A 25181-nucleotide genomic window follows, 5' to 3' on the forward strand; every position below is an offset into this window, starting at 1 on the left:
AACAGGCTCCAGGGCTTTGGGAAAAGGCAGTTATAGTTTCATTTGGAGGTAAAACCTCTTATGAAGAAATAACATCATGGTAACGCTGCATGAAGTTATTTCTTCATTTGGAGGTAAAACCTGATTTATTTTCCAGCCAGTGAAAATATCAGGAAAGGAAGGTTTCATTTGCCACTTTTTAGTTAAACACATAAGGACATTTTAAAAAACACAGATTTTCTAGTATGGAGTACCATTCAACAGTTTTGCGATTAAAATAATAATGAAACATTTCTTATAAGAACTTCTCTTTAAAATCAGAGCGATGGGTTCACAGCACACCATTAGAAGGAATTATGTAAAGCAGCCTCTCTGTTCCAAGTTTTATTTTAGGATTTAATTTATTCCAGATTCTGCAGGAAAAAACCATCCATGTGACAAGCCTGCTAACAGATGTCACTTTAGTTTTATAGCACATGCCTGCACTTCAGAGTCAGAAAATGGAGATTATTCTTTTTGCCTGCTGTTTATTACACAACTCGGCTTCCCAACACTACGCCCCAGAGGACAGCTGATTAACAATCTATGGGCAAAGCAACTTATCACCTGCTTTCATCTTCTGCAGTGTTGAGTGTAAGCTTTATTTCACATTACCCTTTTGAATTAAGAGAGGTGCTGGAAAGAGCAAAGGTGACAGAAAATGGATTTTTCTCTTTTAACATCAGCTAGGTCAAAAGATAGATTATACTACTGTGAAGAGAAATAAGAGAAAAAATAAGAATTATTCAAATACATAGAATTAAATCTATATTAAAATTTTTTGTGGTATTGGTAGATAAAACAAAGTAATTCTGTATGATAAATATTATGTCAGAATCCACCATAACAAAAACTCTTCACTTCTGCATATTCACAGAGCCCATTTCTCTATGTTCACATGGCATAGCAATTATTGGTTTATATGTTCCACTTCTGTTCACATCCCCATTTGTCTGTCTGATCTGTCCATCTGTCTACCCATTCCTTCACCAATCTATTCATCCAATAAATATTTATTAAACATCTTCTATATGCAAGAACCTGTGCTTATATAATAAAGATACGTGGATAAACAAGTCTTTTTTAGTTAAAAAAAATTGTGGTAAAATACACATAACATAAAATTTACCATCTTAACCATTTTAAGTATATAGTTCACTAATGTTAAGTATATTCACACTGTTGTGCGTCTAATCTCTAGAATGTTTCTATCTTGCAAAAATAAAACTCTATATGCATTAAACAGTAATTCCTCTCTTCCCCTAGCCCTTGGCAACCACCATTTACTCTCAGTGAATTTAACTACTGTAGGTACCTCATATAAGTGGAATCATATAGTATTTGTCTTTTTATGCCTGGCTTATTTCACTCAGAATAATGTCCTCAAGGTTCATCCATGTCGTAGCATGTGATAGGCATTCCTTCCTTTTTAAGGCTGAATAGTATTCTCTTGTATATGTATATGTATATGTATGTATGTGTGTGTATATGTATATACATATATGCATATGCCACATTTTGTTTATCTATTCATCTGTCAATGGACACTTGTGTTGCTCCCACCTCTTGCCCGTTATAAGTAATGCTGCTATGAGTATGGGTGTGTAAATATCTTTCCAAGACCCTGCTTTTAGTTCTTTTAGATATAGACCCAGAAATGAAATTACTGGATCCTATGCTAATTCTATTTTTATTTTTGAAGAACTGCCATACAATTTTTCATAGTGGCTACACCATTTTACATTCCCACGAACAAGATTTAACATGTTGCTAAAAGGACAAAAATGTAATCCTGTAATGAGTGCTACAAAGAAGAAATACCATGTGCTATGGGAATGTTTAATAGAGACATTCAATCTAACATGCCATTGATTTTTGTATTCCTGATGCCTAGTCCATCGCGGAGACTCAATAAGTGTTTGGCGTGTGGTTGAGTGAGCCATTCAGACCCTTGGTGATTAGACCCCTTCCCTTTGTTTCCTGCTATTCAGCTGCCCTCCATTCTCCAGGGATGGCTCTGGAGAGCAGAGAATGCATTCGTTAATAGATTACTAGCTTTTCCTTGATCGTCTCTAATGATCTCTGGGTGAGATTATGGAAAACATTTTCCCAGTAATGTTCTTTTTCTAATTCTGCATATCATCTAATATTTAGAGATTTGAGATATTTACACCAGATATGTCCCTGTCTTTCCTTTGAGGAGAAAAAAAGAAAGCTGCCTGTGGATGTAAGATGAAAGTGTAGTGATGTTGGGAAGTAGTGAGTATTCATGGAGAAAATGTTATTTCTATTCTTAGATTACTGCCTCTATTCTCTAAAGAATTTTGTTCTCTAAAGATAGCAAAAGGGCCTCTTGCTCATTTTCTCGTTTGGCTCAAATCAGTAAGATTTTGCTCAATTCCATGCTATTCATAGATATTTTAAATTGAAATTTCATTCTTGAAATTTTTAAAAGGGAATTTCAGATATTTAAAATGCATAAACATTATATTTGGAGACTTAAACTTCTTGTTTCTGGTTTTAGAAAAGAAATCTGTTTATTTGATCCTCAAACCAATGAAAGACGTTTTTATTCTGTCCAATTTTTTATTTTGCTAGCAATTGAGGCAAAGAAAGAGGCTGGTCACAAAAATATTTGGCATTGCTCTTTCCTTAGAAATTTTATTGGTTTTGCTGTTTGCCACGGCATTATTCTTCTGATGAGCTGGAGAGATCCAGTTATCTGTCTAAAATGAGTCCTGAGAGTTTCTCACAGTTGCTCTGATCATAATATTGGCACAGGAAAACAACGACGACATTTTCATAATGCTGTTTTGGGGGCAGGTGGCAAGAATTGAGCCATGTTGCCCAATGAAAGGTCACTGGCTCTCAGCCAAAAAGGCCCTAATACCAACTTTATCTTCTGTTAGCTGTGTGATTAGCCCAGGTGAATGAAGCCTTTGGAACCACATTTTATTTTTCTGTAAAAGGGAGATGATAATAACTTTTGCATAAGACTTTTGGGATTAAAGACAAAAAGCTCTTTATGTTTCGATACTCGTCAATGTCCTCGGGATCAATCTTTCTTCACTGACAGTCATAAATATAATTGGTGTGCGTTTCATGTAGTCTCCCTGCTTCATGGCTTTTGTAGAAATCTTGTAATTCAGTCACCTTTTGGGCCTAAGTACTTAAAGTCCCGCAGTGACTATATTATTGCAAAATCATTTGAATGGTGAGTATTGATGTTTTTGAGGGTATTTTATATAGCAGTATAATTCTTTAATACTTTTCACTACATTTGCCTTATGACATTGTATTTCCTCTAGGTTGATTTCTTTCTCTTTCTGAAACATTCTCTTTTGGACACACGTTAAGTACAATACCAACTGTTGGTTGAATTAAGTGCTCAGAAATAGTCTGGATAACTAAATTTCCTGACAAAATGAAAGAGGTGCTGTTGCCCATCTGTCTTTATAGTTCCTCTCCTGTGCTGCCTACTGTGTTAAGTAAACACTGCATCTGATGTTCAATGTCTCAATTCAGTTTTTCAACCTCTTGCTCTTCCACTGTTTTCCAACAGATATTCTATGCTTTAACCTAACTAGACAGTTTTACTTCTAACTTGCCTAAACTATCTCACCCCATGTAGCTTCAGCCACAATTTGTTTTATTGCTAACATTTTCTCTGTATTGGAACAAGTCAAAATTTCACCCATCTTTCAAGTCCTGTTTCAAAAAGGGCTGTCTCATCCACAGTGCTGTTCTTAAAACAATTTATTTTAATGTTTTGTACTTCTATGAAAGATATATGTTCACTATGGAAAACTGAGATAATAGAGAGCACAGAAAGTAAAAGGACAAAAATTAAAATTGCCTGTAATTCTACCACTAAGATGACTACTATTAATATAGTCTCCTTTCAGATTTTATTTCCCAAAAGTAAATATATTTTAACTAAATTAAAATGGGATCATAATATATATGCTATTTTATAATCTGCCCTTTTGTTATTGGCTTTATTTTTTTAGAGCAGTTTTAGGTTCACAGCAAAATTGAGGGGAAGGTATAGAGATTTCCCATATACCCCATGTCCCTGCACATGCATAGACCCCCCCCACATTCAACATCCCCTACCAGAGTGGTATATTTGTTACAACTGATGAACCTACATTGGCACTTCATTTTTACGAAAGACCATGTTTACTTTGTTATATATAATATATAAGATATATATGTAAGTGTATATAATCAAATACGGTGTTTATATTATCTTGAACAAACTGTTATCTGTTAGATCAATTTGCCTTCTCTGCACCACAGCAGCTAAGTTTTTATTTTACCTTTATTCCTTCTTTGATGCTCTTCTTTACTTTAAGTAGATCCAAGTTTCTGACCTATATTATTTTTCTTCTAAGGAACTTCTTTTAACATTTCTTGTAAAGCAGGTGTACTGGCAACAAATTCCCTCAATTTTTGTTTACCTGAAAAAGTTTTATTTCTCTTTCACTTTTGAAGGATAATTTTGCAGGATATGGAATTCAGGTCAGTGGTCGCTATTTCTCAACACTTTAAATATTTTACTCCACTCTCTTCTTCCTTGCATGGGTTCTAAACAGAGGTAGGATGTAGTTCTTATCCTTCTTCCTCTAGAGTAAAGGTTTTTTTTTTTTTTTTTCACCTCTGGCTTCTTCAGGTTTTTTTCCCCTATATCTTTAATTTGCTATAGTGTGAAAATGATAGGCATAGGTGTAATTTTTTTTTTGGAGGGGGGTGATAGGTATTTATCCTGCTTTGTGTTCTCTGAGTTTCCTGCATCTGTGGTTTAGTGTCTGACATTAATTTTGGGAAATTCTCAGTAATTATTGTTTCAAATATTTCTTCTATTCCTTTCTCTGTTTCTTCTCTTTCTGGTATTCCCTTTATGTGTACATTATACCTTTTGTGGTTGTTTCACAGTTCTTGAATGTTCGATTCTGTGTTTTCTCCCTCAGCTTTTGTTCTCTTCGTTATTCAGTTTTGGCAGTTTCTATTGAGATATCCTCAAGCTCAGAGATTCTTTCCTCTAATGTGTTCTGTCCAGTCTACTACTAAGCTTATCAACATTTCTGTTTCAGTGTTTTTGATCTCTTTGGTACTTTCTTAGGATTTCCATCTCTCTGTTTACATTCCCATCTGTTCTTGGATGCTATCTACTTAACACATTAGAGCCCTTAGCATATTAATCACAGTTGTTTTGAAGTCCCAGTCTGATAGTTCCAACATCCCTGCCATGTCTGATTCTAACACTTAGTCTGTCTGTTTAAATTGTGCGTTTTTTTTGCCATTTGGTATGCCTTGTAATTTTTCTTGATAGCCAGACATGAAGTACCATGTAAGAGGAACTGCTGTAAATAGGCCTTTAGTAAAGTGGTGATGGGCAGAGGAGGAGAGGTGTTCTATAGCTTTTTGATCAGTTCTTAGGTTTTTAGTGAGCCTATGCCTGTAGGCTGTGAACTTTGCAAGTTTCTCAGTTTTTTTCTTCCTCTTTAGGTGGAACAGGATGGCTAGAGTGGACTGGAGTTGGATGTTCCCCTTCCCTCAGGTCAATTAGGCTTTAAGAATACCCAGATAAGTTAGGCTCCAGTTAACTAGTTTCTCCAGAGGGCAGGCCTTGTTAGGAAAAATGGAGTGCTCTGGCATATTTCAAAATAGTTCCTTTTCCATTCTGCTGCTAGAAACTTCAGGAGATTTTTCTGATATTTACCATGGGAACATGGTGGAATTCCTAGAAGTAAATCTCACAATATTGTGGGGAAACCCCCACCTCATGACTTGGTGCCCCTGGAGGTTTTTAACTCTCAAACTTGTCCACACTATGCCTCCAGCAATTTGTCAATTACAGTTCAGGTTTTTCTGCCCAGGCACCAGTTCCTGCCCTGGTTTTTATTCCTGAGTCTCTGCTTTGGGAAGCCAAGACTCTGTGTGTTCTCCCACTATTTCCTGTCTCTCAAATCTTGGGGGCAGTGGCTTGCCCTATGTCCTTTCCTCTCATAAGGATCTAAGACAAGTTGTTGATTTTTCAGTCTGTTCAGCTTTTTACTTGTTAGGCTGCAGTGGTGACTGCCAAGCTCCTTACATGTGGAACTGGAAACCAGATGTTCATTTGCCCTTTTTTAAATGTAAAATACCTTGAACATTTTTACATATTATTAAACTTTTCATCTAGATATATTGCAGCATTGTTTGTAATGGCAAAATTCTGGAAACAATATAATTGTCCTTTAATGAAATAAATTTAAAACTCATACAGTTGTATAATCTGTGACTAAAAAAGAAGATGCTATAGATCTATATTTTGCTGATTTGGAAAGATTGCCAAGATAAATGGTCAAGGGCCCAAAAGAAGGTGCCAAACAGTGGGTATAGTGTGACACCCACTATTTGAGTAAAAATATATGTTTGAGTATGTACTTTAAAATGGTGTTGTCTTTGGGTAAAAGTACTAGGGATTCTGGGGTGAGAGAAAGACATTTCACTGTCTGTCCTTTTTTTTTTTTTTTATCATGTGTATTTTATACTTTTCCCGAAACATCTTATGAAATACCCATCTGCAATGTAATTTTTAAGAGTTGCATATATTCTTAGTGAATGGATGTATTGTAGCTCATTTAACCACTCTCAAAATCTTAGTCCTGTAGATTATTTCCACTTTTTAACTACCATAAAGTGTGCAGTCTTAAGTCTTTTCATACGCATTGCTAAATTATCCTCAAGAGAGGTGGCATCATTTACTTTACTGGGATTCTTCTAGTAAATGTGATTGCTTACTTCTTTGAATTTACATAAAGTTTTCTTTGCATGGCTTTATGGAATGTAGCTAGTTCCTTGTATCATAATTATCTGGGTACTTAGTGTATCTTTGTGATACATTATGTATCTCTCCAAAATTCCTGAGATGGTGACTTTATCATATTCAACTATTCTCCATTGCAGCACACAGCACAGTGCCTAGCCCATGTGAAATATGTAGTAAATAAATACAGGTGCAATGAAATGAGTTAGTTTCACACTGTAGGGAGCATTTTTATAAAATGATAGTAGTGAAACTTGGTCAGCTGGCTGAGCATCCTGAAATCATAGCCTTATATATAGACCACTATACTCTTTGTAGAACATCATGAAATACTAGTATCTGTAATTTAATGATTCTACTTAGGGACAATTTTACCAGAAAAAACATGATTATTTATATGTATGTACCATAAAGTCGCGACAAAGATCATGTGTAATCAGGCTGTAGGACTAAGCAAGATCGACTACTTCAGGTTTCCCCATTAATAATTGGTTGTCACCTCTCATTTATTTTTCTCCTATTGGCCCTTGGTGGCAGATAATTAGCCGACAGTATGAAGGCCTAAGAAACACTGATGAGTTTCGTCATGTGAGAAATTACCTTGATGCAACGTAGCTTCCAAATATATACTGTCAGGCAAGCCATCCCATCGGTTATGGATCACAAGATGCTTGAATTACATGGTTTATTGAATCAATTTAAAATACACAGTGAGAAGTAAGGGGAAAGAGATGGAGAAAGTATATGTACTTAAGGTTGGGTACAAGAGAGATAGGAGCACACAGCATGAGTCCTGGTCTGTCTCCGTCCCTCTCTCCCTTTCCTTCCTCTTCCTCTTCTCTCAGCTTCTCCCCTTTTTTCCTCTCTCATCAGCCTTCCCTGCTGCTGATGTGGTTAAGAGGAACAGATTTGAGGTTTGGAGCAAGAATGCTCAGTTGGAGAGACACAGGGAGAAGTATGTCTGGCCACCATTGTAAGCTCACCAGTTGGTCTGTGAGCTGCTATGGGTTTTATCTGGCAGAATATCTGTGGGGCCAGAATGGATGTAACCAATAGGTGGCCAATTTAAGACCTCATAAATACTGAGTGACGTGCATGCCTCATGTATATTTAATGTCTAGTGACAATTTTAGTGTTTACTTAGCTATTCTATCCCTTTGTATGTTCGGCACTTGAATGGACTACTTATTTGTGCCTAATGTCTCATAAATTACTTATCTATGCTTAACACATCCTACAAGTTTTACCTATCCCATTTGATTTCTCATTTTTGACAGCAAAGTTGAATATTCTCAAAAAAGACAAAAATGTACATTACTAATTTAAAACCTAAAATTGATAAGATTATGTTAACTTTGTTTTTACCATTTATCCAACACCTCCACCCAGTGTTCCCCAGGAGCCTAAAATAGCCATTAATACACCCTACTTAATAGAGTGAGCAAAGTGAGATATTTGACAATCCTGTAAAGTCATTCTGAATTTCACTCCTATACTGCAGTGATTAGTTGTAGAAGATAGTACTGGGAATGAACTTACCTTAGGACTTTCCCTGGAAATTTTTTCATGGAAAAAAAGATTTCTCATATAAATCTGTTCTTTTATTAGTCAACTCTCTTAAAATTAATCTGCAGAAAAATTATTTGGGCATATTTTAAAGCCCCACAGTGCCCAAGACAGTGCTTTATGACAAGTAGGAATATTTCTTCTGTGATTAAGTTCTGGTTAATTGAGATTTTGATGTTCAGCTGATGGCTATCATCTCAGAGAATATGTATTTGAGGTACAAAGTCTCTGGTCTCAGGAGCAGGACAGCCAGGATCTTAAAATTTCATGGAAAATCGAACTCACTAAATCACATATTATCCCCTCTGTAGCCATTAGTCTCAGTTTCTTCCCCTGATCTAGATTGTAGCACAATCTGTTTCAAAGAGGAAATGAAAAGATGAAGTTTAGCCTCATCTAGCTTCCTTGTAAAAAATGATAATGTGTAGAGAAGCTAAAAGCATTAGCAAGGAACATAACCAGAAGGAATATCCTACTCACTGGAGAGTCAGCTCTCAGAATGCCCTTTATTCATTTAACAACACAAGGGAGCCAGAAATGAAAGACTCAGCGCATTCAGTGAAATAATTACTTTGGCCTGACTGAATTACAGGAAGTAGAAAGGATAGGGATTTGGCCAGCAGTATTGTTTTTATATAAAACAAACATGCTAATGTCATTGATGGCACTTTTAATAAACCTCCCCATGATAGTTACCCTAACTTTTCTTACTCAAGATTGGACCTATAGCAGGGAAAAGTTGAAGAAAATGTATCATGTACAGAAAGCCAAATATATTATTTTTTGCTTCTTACATATTTTGTTATCAAGAATGTTCTTTTATTAACACTTAGGAGAAAGTCAGAATAATTTTGCATGGCTTAGTCCAGAATAGAATATTTCTATTTGTATTTTTTGACATACTGAGATAAGCATGCTTAATCAAGACGAATTCATTTATTTGTAAGAAGACTCCACATTCAGTAATCAAAATGAAGATAAGATATTATGGATAAAAACATCTCCTGTTTAAGTAGGAGAATGTTAATGTATCAGGACAGCAAGAGATATTAAAGGAGCTTTAGCTTTCTATAACATTTTCCTGATAAAGATCTCAAAACTATAACTTAAAGTGCATCTTTGAGGGGATTTTCCATTTAGAATGAATTTTTGAGGGGCTTTTCCATTTAGAGAATTTAACAATCATAAATATAATATGGAGTAGCAATTTCTAAGAAATTATTGGATAGCAAAGGATAAAGGAATCTTGTTCCCTAGGCAACCACGTGGAGGGCTATAACATCCCTCAAGCTCCTAAAATGAAGTTTAAAGTTGCTACTATTTTTGCTTTTGGCTTCCTCTGAAAATGGTTTTTATCCCTTGAAATTATTTTTTTATATAACGAAGTTTGAGCTCTTTCCAACTCTTCTCTCTATAACATTAGTCTTGTATGTAACAGCTTCTCTATCCTTTGATCTCAGCATGTGTGGCTATAAGAGGAATGACCACCCTGGAAATAAGATCAAATTGGGGATAGAAACTGATATCATGAGAAGCGAGGGTGGAGCAGAGACATTTTCAGCTCCTCAGTAGGCTTCCATAATTTCAGGAAGAAAAGTGCTCTGGGGTTTTCAGATTCACTCAATCTTCTGTAATTTTTTTTTTTTTTTAAGCTAATATAGGAATCTCAGCTTCTTCAGGGGAAAAACATTTTAAATAGAAAGAAAATGGTGGGAGGGTGCATTTCTGATTCTTTCAGTAGGCTTTTTGTATGAGTTCCCAGGGCCAGCTATTTAGGCATTGTATCTCCTATGTGGTTGCCCCAATATTGACACCTCTCTTAAATCTTTTTCTCTTTGCTCTCCTTGCCCTAAGTCTATTTATTTTTTTAACTCTTTTCACTAGTCCAAAAGTGTATCCCTTGAGCAACTGTGATCTTCTGAACACCACCTCTCTAAGGAAGGCACAATGGGAAGATCCTGCAGGCGTGCCAGGTGTGGGCAACATTTCAGAAATGGGGGATCTGGTTGCTGACACTCTCTCTTCCATCTTGGGGCTGGTGGTATATACTGATTCAGGAAGTCCATGGGGGTTTCTGGAAGGCCTTCCAATGAAAATAACTCTTTAGTATATCCTGCTGGTTAGATTCATTTGAGCTAATTAGCTAATATTTAAAAAATATTTCTCTCTGGAAGACTGAGCTTATTCTTGACCTGAGCATCAACTACTTAAGTTATATAATCTTGTTTGTTTCTTAGGCAGGTGTCTCATGATACTTGGCTGAGGGAATGGAAGTTCGCTGAGGTGGAAAAGGGAAAAATTTTGTGTATGGCTCAGTATACATTCTATAATAAGGAGCTTTGGCCAGCCAGAGGGCATCTGAGACTGACTACTGTGAGTGTAAAGTCATGGGAGGTGAGAGAGAAGGCAGAAGGAAGGTGGAAAGGAGAAACTCTTGGGTATGGTTTGCCTTCTTTGCCATTTGGGTTGAGGCTGTGGAGGTGCCCACCCACAGAGTTTCATGGCCTGCTTTCCTTGTACAGCTCAGCCAGGTTTTTAATGTTTCTTATACACTAACAACTCAAATATTTCAAATATAGATGAAGATGAGAGATTGGATTTTTGTTGTTGTTCGCTTTTGCTGAATGCTATTAAATACTCTTTAGGTATTCAGTAGACCCTTTCTGAGGACCTCCTATACATCAAGAACTCAGCCAATGACAAGGAAATAGTGATGTGGGTCTTCGCTCTCAAAAACATCACGATCTATAGGAGCAGACAAACATTTGTATAAAAATTATATAGGAATGTAGTAAGTACTAGCATAAGAAATGCAGGAGAGTAGTAGCTCTTTTTTCATTGGGGGTCAGGGAAGTAGCACAGAAGAGATATTTTGTCTGGCTCTTAGAAGTTGAATGAGATTCTATTAGAGATAGAAGGGAAATAGTAAATGCAAGGGCATAGATGTGAGAAAGAGTCGTAAATTCCAAAAAGGGTAAAAAAAAATTCAGAGCGTCTGGCACAAAAGGTGATTTGTGGATAGAGTAGGATCATGAAGCAAAAAGGGGAGGAAAGGACCAGGCTGGGAGGGGCCTGGTGAGCTTTCTAAGGGAGTTTGGATTTCATTTTGTTATCTGCAGGGAGCCAGCAGAGGCCTTCAAACAAGGGCCCTAACTAATTAGGTTTTACATTTGGTAGATAATTCTGGAAACATTGTGGGAGGCAGACGATTCAATGCCAAGATCTCTTGAGAGTAGACGTAGTTCATTAGAAATATTGGGTGAGCAAGCATTAAAAAGATTGATAAGAGCCAGTGTTGGTGAAGGTGACATTAGTCAGCCTTGGCATTTTAGCAATAGCTATCATATCTATCATATCAAGCTCTACCAAAATTTAACATGCGGGTAAAAATAAGGGACTTCTACTTTTTGTTTTATACGTTTATTTCTGTTGCATTTTTACAACCAATTTTTTAATAAAACAAGTTTATTTTTGAAAAAAAAAATCAAATCTCAGTGGAATCAAATGAAAGCTATGCCATCAAACATTTTAGAGCTCTATTTAATAATTCATTTTGAAAAGAAATACTTATTACTAAAACCTTTTAAAGTTCCTCTGGGGCTTGTTATAAAAAATTTGAACTGGGTTTTTGTCTATGAAGAAAACAGAAATATGCCACATTCCCCACAAACAATGAAAGCTGTTTTTGCACTATCAGCAACTTATTATTTTCCTCCAGGGATCTAGTTAATCCAAATTTTAGATAACTCAAAATAAAATTTGATATTTAGCTATGAACTGTGCACTTATAATTGCTTTTGAATGGGTTTTAGAAATTACCCCATAGATAGATAACTGAGAACTGATTTTTAAAAAATATATGTAGACTATATAGATGTTTCACATACACTATGGACTCTCTTGATGATCCTTCCTTGGAAACTGTTTTTTCAAGTTCAAATGTGCGTCTGGGTGACAATTTCCAACACATAGATTGAGAAACTCACAATTGAAATCATCTAGTTCACTATACTCGGTTTTTTGGAAACAACAAACTGAAAATGTATGCTCTTAACTAAAGATATTAAGAAGCTGTTTTCAGCACGAATTCATTAGTTAAGCATTCAGTTACTAAGGAATTCAATCAAATTTGGCAACTCACTTCAGAAGCAAGATGTTGCTGCTTTTTCTCCCTCATGCAAAAGAAGACAATTAGAACACATTTGTCTCTGTTTAGACATTTATGGAAAACACTGGTATGAAGATTATTAGTAACTGAAGGAACTTAAACTTGCTAGCATAATGTCTTCTTTTTTTTTTTTAGGCGAGGCAACCCTTGGTTGACCTCACAGATTGCAAGGAACTTGTCAGTTTACAATCCCTTATTTATTTTTTACGCCTACAGCACCTGCTCTTTCTAGGTGGTCTTCCATCCAAGTACTAACCAGGCCCAACCCTGCTTAGCTTCCGAGATCAGGCTTGTTCTGGGTAGCATGGCCGTGGATGCTAGCATAATGTCTTCTAAGAGATTTGGCTTTCCAGGAAGTTCAAATGTTATTACATCTGTGAGGTAAAGGTTAGCATTCTATTTAGCATGATTCAGTGCAATTCTTAGTGTCTGAAAAAATATCTGGCTGACACCACCCACCCCCTGAAATATAGAGCATCCACTTTAGGAAAGGTGTTCGTGGTGACAGGTAAACAATGGACTGACTGCCAAGCACTGTACGTGGTGTATGCATGTTAGGAAAACTGCACCCTACCCTTTGTTTCTACTGGGAAAACAAAAACAAAAACTGGAAAACTCCATCAGCTCCAATAAAACTGCATTGCCTATGGCTGAAGCCTGCCAGGCATCAGCCATTTTTTTAAAAGGAGGAAGATGAATAAGATTATAGAGAATCCTAGGAGCCTCAATTTAAAAATTATGAAAGCAACTACCACTAGAATCAAACAAGATGATGAAGTCTCTGGTTGACAACTCATAAAACTTTCATGATCACCTCCGCTCTCTCTGTTCTGGGCCAACACACAGACTTAAAATAAAAATCCATTATAGGTGTTGATCTCTTTGATTCAGTTAGTAGTACATGAGTTTGGACGATTTTCAAAGATAATTGTCTGCCAAATCTCCCACACGTCAATTCATATTGAACACAGTAGTAACGGTATCTTTTCTCTCTGTTGGGGCGGCCATTCTACTTTTCTCGTTGTCAGACTGAGGAATAAGAAAGGTTTTAGGGTAGCTGGAGAGGAGAAATCTCAGCAGAAGTCCTCTACGAGGTGCACAGCACTTGGAGGACAAGTTGAGTCTCACTTCCCCACTCCTCCTCCTTCATATACTCTTCTTTTGCCACCTCTTTGTCAAACGAAGGAGGCTCTTACACACTTTTATCATGATAAATGTTTAAATGATTCCTTCACTCCTTTGTACGTACTGTATCCCTTCTTTTCTTTTGAATGTGCAATCCTCCCTGCTTGTGCAATATAGAGATTGCCAGGTATAAGTCAAGACAGGTTGTGAAACGTGAAAAAACCACAAACTTTTCACTAAATTCTTATTAGTGTGAAAATAATTACATTTCATATTTTTCAAGAAGGTCAGCTCTCAACTTGTCATGTAGGGTAAATTAAGTGGGGGCATCTTCACTACTATAGGATCAAAAAGTCCCAGGATGACCTACTAAATTACACTTAAGAAAAACCTGGACTGTTTGCAACCATCTCTAGAATGTTCTAGTCAAGATGTTGAAATGATCTTTGCCTGAAGAATAAGGAAGCCATACGTGTGTATTAAGCAGATGGACTTTTAGAGTGAAAAAACAATAAAAAACACCCACTAGAAACAATTTCAGAATTATATATGCTGTTTAATCTCAGTTATTTTCTAAGGTAGATAAAATACTGCAAAAAATATAACAAAAATGTTAATAGTCGTTTCTTCTTGGGACTGAGATTTTGGACATTTTTAAATTCTCCTCTATAACTTTTTTGTACTTTCTCAATTATTAACAAATCCATGTCTTATTTTTTATAAACAGAAACAAACAGCATCCCAAATTGTTGTCCCCTTAATAGGGAATGGAGAGGACTGGGGTGGGGTTGAATGTCAGGTGTTTGTTTCTTTTTCTTTTTTTTTTTAATTAATTAATTTAGTTTTGTATGGTGACAGTGGTTAACGAAATCCAATAAATTTCATCTGTACACTTTAGCAGTAAGGCATCTACATGTTTACACTGTGTGTTCACCTTCCGTAGTTAAATTTCCTTCTGTTACCACATATTTGACCCCTTTTACCCTGTCTAGCCCCGACCCCCACTCCCCTACCCTCTGGAGGTATTTGTTTCTATGTTAGGGCTCAAATAAATTTTTTTTTTGACAATTTAACAGGTAGTACGGTGTTTCTGTAGACCTGGTCCCTTCCAATTGGACCTGAGCATGAAATTAGGAATTAAAGGGAATACATAAGCCATTTTTTGGTGTGGAGGGAATGAATTAGTGGGAGGAAACCCTTCTTTAGCAGGAACTGGGGCCTTGTGGCAGTTCTTCTAGCCTCCACAGATGCAAAAGCTGGTTTTCTTCTTATTCTGTATTCGTATTAATTTGCATGAAACTTTATAAAATATAAAGTGGCAAAAAAATGTCCCAGCCCCAAATTATGTTTTTTTTTTGGTTATGGGGAAGCTACGAACTGACTAAAAATGACAATGTTATTATTTTAGAAAAAGTACATGGAACAAAGGGAAGAAGGCACTAGTTTCAATGATAAAATAAGCTACAACTGCTAAATGTGTGTGTCATGTCTGAGGGCAGACCTGACTGCTGCCTGTCATGCCCAAGAAGGGCAACAAGTGGGCCATGCACATGCTAGGAGCTCAACAAGGCTTATTAAATATATACTTCACATTTGCCTTCCTCCTGCCTGTCAGTTTTGCAAAATCCAGAAACCCTTGACAATGTCATATTTTGTGCTTGGATCCCTTATATACCGTCAGAGTCTAACAGGGTATTAAGAAGCCTGTTTTAAAGTCAGACCAGTTAGAATCCTGATTCTATGACTGGATAGCTGTGTGACCTGGGTTAGTTGGTTGACTTCTCTGAATCTCAGGTTTTTATGGAAACTGCTTGGATTTGGTTTTGGCTTCACCTCTCACAAGCTGTGTGACCTACCTAGGCCTCAGTTTTCCCATCTGTAACATAAGGATAATAAAACATTTGTTTTTTGGGGGGATTAATTGGGGCATTGCATGTAAAGTGCTCAGCATGCTGCTTGGCTGGGCACATACCAACTGCTTAATTAAAGTTGGCTATTTTTTTTTTATTATAGTAGATACAAGATAAAAAATATATCGTGTTCTGAAGGATGGCACATCTGAAGCAAATGTTAATGGCTTTAAGCAATATCCACTGAGAGCCAATGAATGGTTATTTCCATAAGTCATTGTCTTAATATGTTCCCTCGAATGAGGTTTTTAGGTATCATCTATATTTGAATATCTAGTACATTCCTTTGAGTATTGCATGAGTGATATCTATATGTGGTAGTCGGTACTGCTCTTTTTGTGTATAAAGTTTTTTTCTCCTCTCATTATAATTGCTACATAAATTTAACAGGAGGTTCAAAACTGATACTGCTTGTATTTTTTTCTTGCAGGTTTTTTTTTTAAACTCTTTTCATTCCCCCCACCCCTTTTTTTCCTGGCTTTTAGCCATACATCTGTGTATAGTTTGCTTTCAGTTAATCTTCTCTTTTCTCTTGGATTGAAACTTATGCATATGTCTTGATTATAAGCAGAAGTGATTTTACTTAATTCTGTATTTTATAATCTTGTATTTTTTTTTCTTAAGGAATTAAATAAACTTCAAGCTCCACAAAGCCAGGATCTGCCCCAATTATGTTTCATTTGTTTCTTAGATGGAAGACCTGACACATTCAACTTAAAATTGTCTAAAGTGAATGTTGTTTTGGGAGTATATGAGACTAAAGATATCTTTATTTTCTTGCTCCGCTTGGGGACTGACTGAATTTTGCTTTGCTTCTTCAAGAAGCATCTATGCTTTCAATAAAAATATACAGACATGTAGGATTCATTGAATGGTCAAAATAATGTCAGTATCTGGCTTCTTAAGTATATACTAGAATTTCAAATGTATGGAATAGATAAAGAAGAGAGCTAACTTCATTAATGCGATGCCTCAAACCTAGCTTTTGCAGGCTAAAGGAACTAAGTGTGATTTTACAGCACCATTTTGTGAATGCGTTATAAATTTCTGGGCTCAGAGAGGAAGGGAGGGTACAGTGTGGTGGTCGTGAGAATTCTGGCAGGAAAAGCATTGCTGTCGTTCTGGGACAAAGGAGGAGGCGGCAAGAAAGAAATATGTAGGGAATATAAAGGAAGGGTATGGATCCTAGAATTAGAAAGTTGCTTACCATTTCAGGAAGTGCTGAATAAGAGCAGTAAACCTTTAAGAGGAGACTTAAACCTCCACTAGGCGTGGGTTGCTGGTCTGTTGCACTGGCACTACTTCTTCACAGAAGGCTTCAACTCTGAATAACTTTTTAAATACGGACACCACTCTTTATAAAGTAGCTAAGAATGCTAGAATCCGTTGAATGTATTTAAAATAAAGTTGAGTTACATATGAAAAAATTATAGTGGATTTAACAATAGAAACATTTTCTTTTTTTCACATAAGAGATGTCTAGAGGTAAGTAGTACACATCTTGTATACAGACTCCAAAGTCATCAGTGATCCAAGCTAACCTAGCTCTCCTCTCTTCCATCCCTAGAGTGTAATCCTTCTCCTCGTGGTCTAGTATTGTTGCTACAGCTCCAGCCATCACATTCTCATTCCAGGCCAAGGGATGGAGGAAGCATTAAGTAGAGTTTTTAAAGGAACTTTCCTGGAAATCCTACATGATACTTTACTTATATCTTATTGGTCAGATTTTAGACATATAGCCACTTGACCATAAGAAAGACTAGGAAATATATATTTTTAATCTGGGCAGCAATTCGATCAGTTAGAAATCAGGATTTTGTATATGGCCATGCCACCCCGAACAAGCCCAATCCCATCTGATCTCGGAAGCTAAGTAGGGTCTGGCCTGGTTAGTACTTGGATGGGAGACCACCTAGGATGACCAGGTGCTGTAAGCATGTAAAAAAAAAGAAGGAGGAGGAGGAGGAGGAGGAGGAGGAAGAAGAAGAAGAAGAAGAAGAAGAAGAAGAAGAAGAAGAAGAAGAAGAAGAAGAAGAAGAGGAAGAAGAAGAAGAAGAAGAAGAAGAAGAAGAAGAGGAAGAGGAAGAGGAAGAGGAAGAAGAAGAAGAAGAAGAAGAAGTAGTAGTAGTAGTAATAGTCAGGATTTTGTTAAGTATTGAGAAAGAAGGAAGAATGGATATGTGGGCAAGTGACACCTCTGCCATGCTAAATTTGCCTTTAAACTAAATAGTAGTATATGTTGCTATTTTTCTCTATTAAAAGCAAAGCATTTTATAGGATCTGAATTTGTTTTAATGTGCTTAGTGGTGAGTGGTATTGATCAGAAGTAAATTTAGAAAACACCAGATTGTGCTTTTCTGGATCCTTTGGTACAAAGAAATTCTTGGAATAGAGGGATATTGGAAAAAGAAAGGAATCACGTTTCTTTCTCAAGTATTGTAGCAGTCCTTAAACGGAACCCTTTGCTAGTCTTTAAGTTTCAAGGAGAATGAAGCTTAGACTTGTAGACTTGCCTCAAAGCTCTGTGTATGTGTGTGTGTGTATCTAAGACTCAGAGCATGGAAGTGATGTAGGAGATGTAGAATATCTGCTACAAATTATTAAATTTGTGATTTGAGGCAAATCGTTTAGCCTCTTTAGGCCTCAGTTTTCCTTGTCTGTAAAATGAGGAAGTTGGACCAGATGTTTACAAAGTCCCTACTGGCGCCAATCTCCCATAACCTGGAAGCTTGGGAGTCCATCGAACCATCTTCTGGTTCACCCATCCATCTGTCCACCTGTCTGTCTCTCCATTTGTCTGTCCATCCACTCATCCACCTATCAACTATTTTTGATAGTGCCTGGCAGCATGCTAGAAGCTAAGGATTCAAAAATAAATACCTTATTATCCTTCGTGGAGTGGATAGATAGTCCAGTCTAGGGCACATGGTATATACCTTTCATGCCTCTTGTCAGATGGAAATGCAGTTGAAGAACTGTTTTCAATTTCATCTGCCAGTGTTCTGTATAGAGATAGTTTTTGGCTATCATGTTTGAAATACCTCTATATATTTCTTGTACCAAATTTTAATTCTTCCCCTGAGTCATTGCTCAAAACATAGCTGCTATGGTACAGAGAAGGCAAATTTCAGTATTAGCTTAAACAAGGTAATCTTAATTGGGGTGGGGGGGATGACCCAATTAAGACCTCATTGAGAATTGGTGAAAATAATAGCAGCTAACACCAGTGGAGCATATAACTGTGTTAAGTACCTTATGTGCATGTCTTCTTTAACCTAAAGACAGCCCTGTGGTAGCCCGGCTGTTTTCCTCTGAGCTACTTAAAGGCTAAACAACCTACCCAGGCCCATGTGATGAGACAATTGACCCCAGAGCCAAGATCTCAGTGACTACAGTGTTCTTGGAAAAGTACTCATGAGCATAAACACACATTTTTGCACACAGTTCCAGGGAACACAAACCTCACCGACACAAACCTCACCGACACTTTAGGAAACTCTGACCTAACTGTATGCCAATTAAGAAAATGGCTGGTGTTAGAAAACAACCATATACCTTCTGCATCTGCTCATGAAAAGGGGTGGAGGACCTGACGTGTGCTGAGGCTGAGACTCCTGTGCACACACACCGTAGAAAGCTCACCCAGTGTTATCAGCCAAGTCCACTGGTTCTCAGAGTGTGGTCATTGGACCCCCAGCATCACCCTCAGTTGGGTTCCTGCCTCCAGATCTCCTGAACCAAAAGCTGTGTTCAGAAGCCCTCCAGCTGATTCTGATGAATGTGACAATCTGAAGCAGCACTGTCCAGCAGAACTTTGTGTGACGATGGAAATGTCCTCCAGCTGCACTGCCCTGTATAGTAGCCACTAGCACTTGAGCTCTTGAAATGTGGCAGAAGAAATGAAATTTTCATTTTATTTGATTTTTAATTAATTAATTAAAAATAAATGGCATGGCGAGTGACTATTGTATAGAATAGCACAGCTCAACTCCATATCCCTAAACATTCCTATTCTTTTACAGCCGAACGATTCACTGCATTAGACACTACACGACAAAACAAAAAAGTGAATGTTATACATAGACTTATATCTTGATGTTATCTAGTTTCTTATTCCAGTATTACTATCATTTAACTAGAAAATGTTTGGGACGGGAGCCTTGCAGTTTAATGCTAGTGAAATATTCCATAAGAAAAAACAATTTGCATATATTTCCAAGTCTTGTCAAAATTATGGTAAATAGCTCCTTCTTAGATAATTTTCTCTTCTTTAGTTCCTGAGGGTTTTTGAACAAGGATTTTTGAATAACCTCAACAACACAAATTTCTTAAAGAAAATGAAATTCAGCCTATATTTAAAGGACAATCTTGGTGCTCTGTATGCTGGCGGAGAGGAGAGGTGGTGACCAGAGGAAATTGTTGGTGTCCCCCACAGAGAAAGTAGCATGAATAAAGGAATGAGGGCAGGACATTTCATGGCATTTTGAGGACTAGCAAAGAATTGCATTTGGCTAAAGTGTAGGATTCATAAAGTATTGACAATCTAGACCCTGACACCATTTGTGCAGAGTAGGATGATGGAATCCATAGCTAACCTCATTTCTAACTCCCAGCCTTTGATTCCTCTCTCCTTTCTTTCAATCAGTGGGGTCTTAAGAAAGATGATCATGGTGCTAGAGGTGGAGGGAAAGAAAAGAGGAGCCAGGTGTACAATATTACAGAGTTAGAATGGACAGGACTTATTATCTGATGGGATATTACACTGACTGCCTGTCAGGAGCCCTCAAAGAGAAGTTAGGTCTTACCCTGAAGGAACTTACAGCCCAAGTAAGGGAAGGGACTCAGCAGACATGTCAACAAATGAGTGGAAACCATGTTACATATTTCCCGAGAAGTCAATACAGGGTCTAGAAATGGAAGACATCAAGGGGACCCTGACGTACAGCACACACCCTGAGTCCTCTTACTCTTCCCTCATCTCTTCTCGTTTCTGGCTTCTAACATTGGACTTCGCTCACTGCTAATCCTTTCATAATTTCACACCAGAACAGTGTTATATGTTTACTCATATTTCAGTTTATTAAAAAAATAACTAAATAATGAGTTTATTTTGTGTCCTCCTAAAATTGCTTTTTGCATTTTGGGGCATATTTTATATAGCTTAAGTCACACTGCTGGCCTCATCATGATCTGCAATTGATTCAGTCTCATGTCTAAGGCCTTCTATTGAACCTCAAGAACATATCTGGCTGAAAAACATTTTATTTGGGTATTTACTCGGTCATTTATTTGTTTATACATTTGTTCGTGTAGGAATAGTTTATATGTCTATGTTTTATGTCTCATCTCTTTCTGGAAATACTTGAGAATGCTTGCATAAATATGATTAGGCTAGAAAGATAAATTAACCAGTTGATGTAGCTTTAAGGCACAAGGTTCTGGTCTAAGTTCAGAAACAGGCATATGGTTTTCAGCTACTTAGGAAAGTGGGCTAGAAATAAAGAAATAAAGCAGCTGCCTGGCACTGTCCTTGGTCCTGCCACTGCCTTCCTACCTGACTCTGCCCTTGGCCTGGACCCTTGCTGCCACCTCAATCCTGCCTAAATTTGCACTGCTTTTGATTCCTTGCTGTTGCATGTCACTGATAGTCCTGCTGACTGCTGACTTCTTGTCACCAGCTCACCCATTATCTGTCTCTGACCTGGGTTTCTGAAGTTATGTATTACATCACCTCACCCAGCCCAGAAAATTCTTGCTCAGCAGGCTCAGGTTGGATTCTTTAGAATAGGCTGGAGATCTGGCAAAAAAGTCTTTGTTTATAAATATTTTCCTTATTGTCTTTTAAATTCATCTGGTATCATTGCTCCCTGCTGAAGTTATTTCTGTGAGATGATTACTTCATAAAACTTATTTTATTATTAGTTCAGAATTGGTTCTACATTGGCTTAGAGTGACCTTTTAATGTTTTTCATTATATGCAAGGCAAAGCCTTATCTTCTTTTCCCTGGTGTTAGCAGAAATCTTGTAATGTTACATTTCTGCCAGCTGACAGTGATAATTGAGCCTGATTTAGTATATGTAAAGTCTAAGGCTCTTAAAGAGACTTTTAATCCTTTTGTTCATTTAAGATAGATTAATTTCTTCTATTTTTCTACAAGAACATGATCCTCTTTCTAATGTGTGCAGCTTTTAGTTTTGTAGGTACAGATATATGTTATCTTGCTTTAAGCAGACAATATATAAAAGCCTGGATTGACACTACTTTAATAATCAAAAATGACTTTTCATAACTAAACTGAAAAGCAGGAAGCAGCTGTATTGATACAATTATTTTAAAATTATGATTGACTATCGACCCAGACTGAATGGATATAGAGACTGAATGTAGCTCGATTTGTTGGGGTGGTAGAAAATTGATGATAATCTAATTTTAAAAATTCACAAAATAACTAGATGAGTGATCAAATAAATAATAATTTCAAAAATATGAGCCCAATTACAGAACTCAATTTTCATACTTTTTTCAGCAATTTATCTTTTTAAAAATGTGAGATGTGTCTATAAATGTCATCGAGTGCATGATTCTGGACCCAAAACCAGACAGCTGATATTGAGGCAAGCAGCTGTGTTTGCAAGTCAATTATGGCCTGAATGGGAAGTCTCTTGTTCTGTGTTAGTGGAATGATAAGCTGGATGGTTAATATTGATGTTTTATTGGTGTTACTCATGTAGCTTTGGCTCTTAGCCAGGGATTTTGATTAATATAATGGTTAATCAGCTTTATAACTGATGGTAATAGGAAATTTTAAGCTTTAATACACATTTCTCAGGTGGAAAAAGAATCTATATTCTTTTAAAGATTTAACTTAGAACAATAGATAAAGCATTTTTTATTAAAATGTTTTAAATAAAAAGTTATATAAAGACAATTTAACATGCAGTTAGTTAAAATTGATTTGTCTTGTTTTCTCTTTCTTTCTTTAAGTGGCATAAAGGCTTTTGTCTCATCTAGTGAATCGTTCAGACCTAAAGGCATAGCTATGTTTGGGAATGTCCTAGAGTGTCACATGGCTTTGGGGTGGGAAAATAAATGGATGTTAATTGGGCTGGTGACAGTGAGGAGCCTCTTGTGGTGCATCTGCACAGGGCTCCCAGCCTTAGCACAACTTGGTTTGTCCTGTTTCTCAAGAGCAAAGACAGGAAGAGGCTATAGGTTAGTAAAATTATTAAACTTTATAAATTGTGTCTATCCTTTGCACCTGCTACTCTACTTCTGGGAGTATTCTTATTCTAAGCAAATAATAGAACACACTTAAACATCTAGCTACAAGTCGTTGATCATATCAGTTTATAATATCCAAAAAGAACCTAAATGTCCATCAGAAGGAGAATTGGTTAAGTAAATTAAACCAAGGTAAGTCATTAAAAAACAAGTTATAGATGAAAGCTTTCAAACGTTTTTTCTTAAGCAGGAAAGCTCTTTTTCAAGCAAAAATTTGTGAGGGATTCTAAATATATAAAAAAGAGAATCCAGGTAACTTTTGGGGCCTCACCCACATTCCCCCTCCCTCCTGAGGGGCCCTCAGTCACCTCTGTCTCATTCTTAAGAAAGCTCCAAGAGACACTTTGAGAGAATACTTCAGATGAAAATTTAATCGCCTGCTAGGATATTCATGGTCTGTTACATCGAAAAGCAGATTTGAAAATACAGTGTAATTCTAATTTCATAAGCAACATGTGTGTTTGAATTATGTCTGTGCATGCTGTAATCTTGGAGATGTGTATGTGGGGTGTGTGTGTGTGTGTGTGTGTGTGTGTGTGTGTGTGTGTTTATGGCAAAGAAAAATGTTTGGCAAGAAATAATTCAGGTGTTCAAGAGTTAAATGTTTTTCAACTCCGGATTATGGGTATTTTAATTTTTTTGTTTTTGCTTATCTGTAGTTTTAATTTTAACAGTTTTTACTTTTTATCTTTTAAAAATATATTAGATTTGGGTAGTGACATTGGTTTATAAAATTATATAGATTTTAACTGTATAATTCTATAATGTATCATCTGTATATTGCATTGTGTATTTACCACCCAAAGTCCAATATCCTCTGTCACCATATATTTGACCTCCTTTACCCGTTTCTACCTCCCTGCTCACCCCGCTTTAAATAATGACCATGTATTTTTTTAATAAGAAAATATTTTGGTTAAATATTTATTAATTTCTAAAAATCACAGCTTTGGGATATATAGTATTTGCCACTATACAAATAACTTAACTTTTACAAAGATTTTCACAAACAGTATTTGGTCTTCTACTTATTTACTGCTACATAATAAGTCACCCTCAAATCCTTTCAAGTCAAGGATAACAGCATTAAATCAAGTGCCCTTCTTAGTGTAGGGCCTGGTATGACCGCACAAGTTATACCTTATGAAGTTATCCCTGGGTAGGGAACACCAACCTCCATCTCTTGATGGGAGGAGGGTCGTCTATATTGTAGAAAAGCATGTGAGGTGGGAGTTAGTGGGAGTCCGCAGGAGAAACCAACCTGCTGATGCCTTGATCTTGGACTTCCAGTCTCCAGAACCGTGAGAAAATAATCTTCTATTGTTAAAGCCACCCAGTCTGTGCCATTTGGTTATAATGGCCCTAGGAAACTAATACCATACCTAAGACGTACACATATTTACTTGTCCTTGTCAGTATTTTTTTTATTGCTCGTCCTTAATTCATTGGATATCTTTGGTTCTCTGTCAACTTGCTAGGAGAGGCAGATCTAACAGCAAATGCCATGTTTTAGCTAATATCCCTTCTTTAATAATATTCTGATGAATAGAGGCTTTATTATTTATTTTTCCTGGAGTGTTGCTTATATCCAGGAAAGATTTATGTCTACTGTAATACTGTGGTTCATTCATGGATTGGCACATAAAGTAATATTGCTTTTAATCACTGCAGTCAATTACCTGCAAACATGGCCATGAACAATTTGTCTTATCCTTTCTGTATATGTCACTCCTCCCCTCAAGGGCTAGAATCTATTTCACCTTCCCTTGAATCCGGGCTGGCCTTGTGATTTGCTTTGACCAATATAATACAGTGGAAGTGATGCTAGTGAGTCCCAGACCTAGGTCTTTAGAGGTGTTGCAGCTTCCATTTTTGTTCTCCTGAGCTCCAGCCAGCATGTAATGAAATCTGCCTATCTTGTTGGAGAGCCCCCTTGAAGGGGAAAAGGCTTAGGTGGGGAGCTGTAGGCGTGAAGATGTTGAGTACCTGAAGGAGTTCCAGAAGGAAGGAGAGGGATGTGGCTTGAGAATGGGAGGATACCAAAGACAAACTGTACCTGCTGGGCCTTGTTGTGTGGCCGAGAAGGAACCAGGGAATGAAGCACAGAGGTTTCATGATGGCGGTTTTAATTGGCCTTGGAGACTTGTTGACCTGCCCTGGGTTTGACACCTATCAAGATTGGAGCTGTCATTGTTGGCCGGTGACTGGCAAGATGATGTCCATAATTGCCTCAGAGCGTTGCTGGTACAGGGCATTTTTCCTTGGCATTAGCCTTGGGAATTGTCTCCTGAGCACATA

At 37.0% G+C, this 25181-nt stretch overlaps 1 protein-coding gene and 1 pseudogene across 1 annotated transcript in view; both read left to right on the forward strand.

Moving 5' to 3' along the window:
* The window catches only part of METTL24 (methyltransferase like 24), an 85543-nt gene that overhangs the window by 56328 nt on the left and 4034 nt on the right, over window positions 1–25181 (forward strand). The window lies entirely within an intron of this gene.
* Window positions 17420–17538, forward strand: LOC111742815 (annotated as a pseudogene).

Source organism: Pteropus vampyrus, unplaced genomic scaffold, assembly GCF_000151845.1.
Source record: "Pteropus vampyrus isolate Shadow unplaced genomic scaffold, Pvam_2.0 Scaffold101, whole genome shotgun sequence".
Lineage (NCBI taxonomy): Eukaryota > Metazoa > Chordata > Mammalia > Chiroptera > Pteropodidae > Pteropus > Pteropus vampyrus.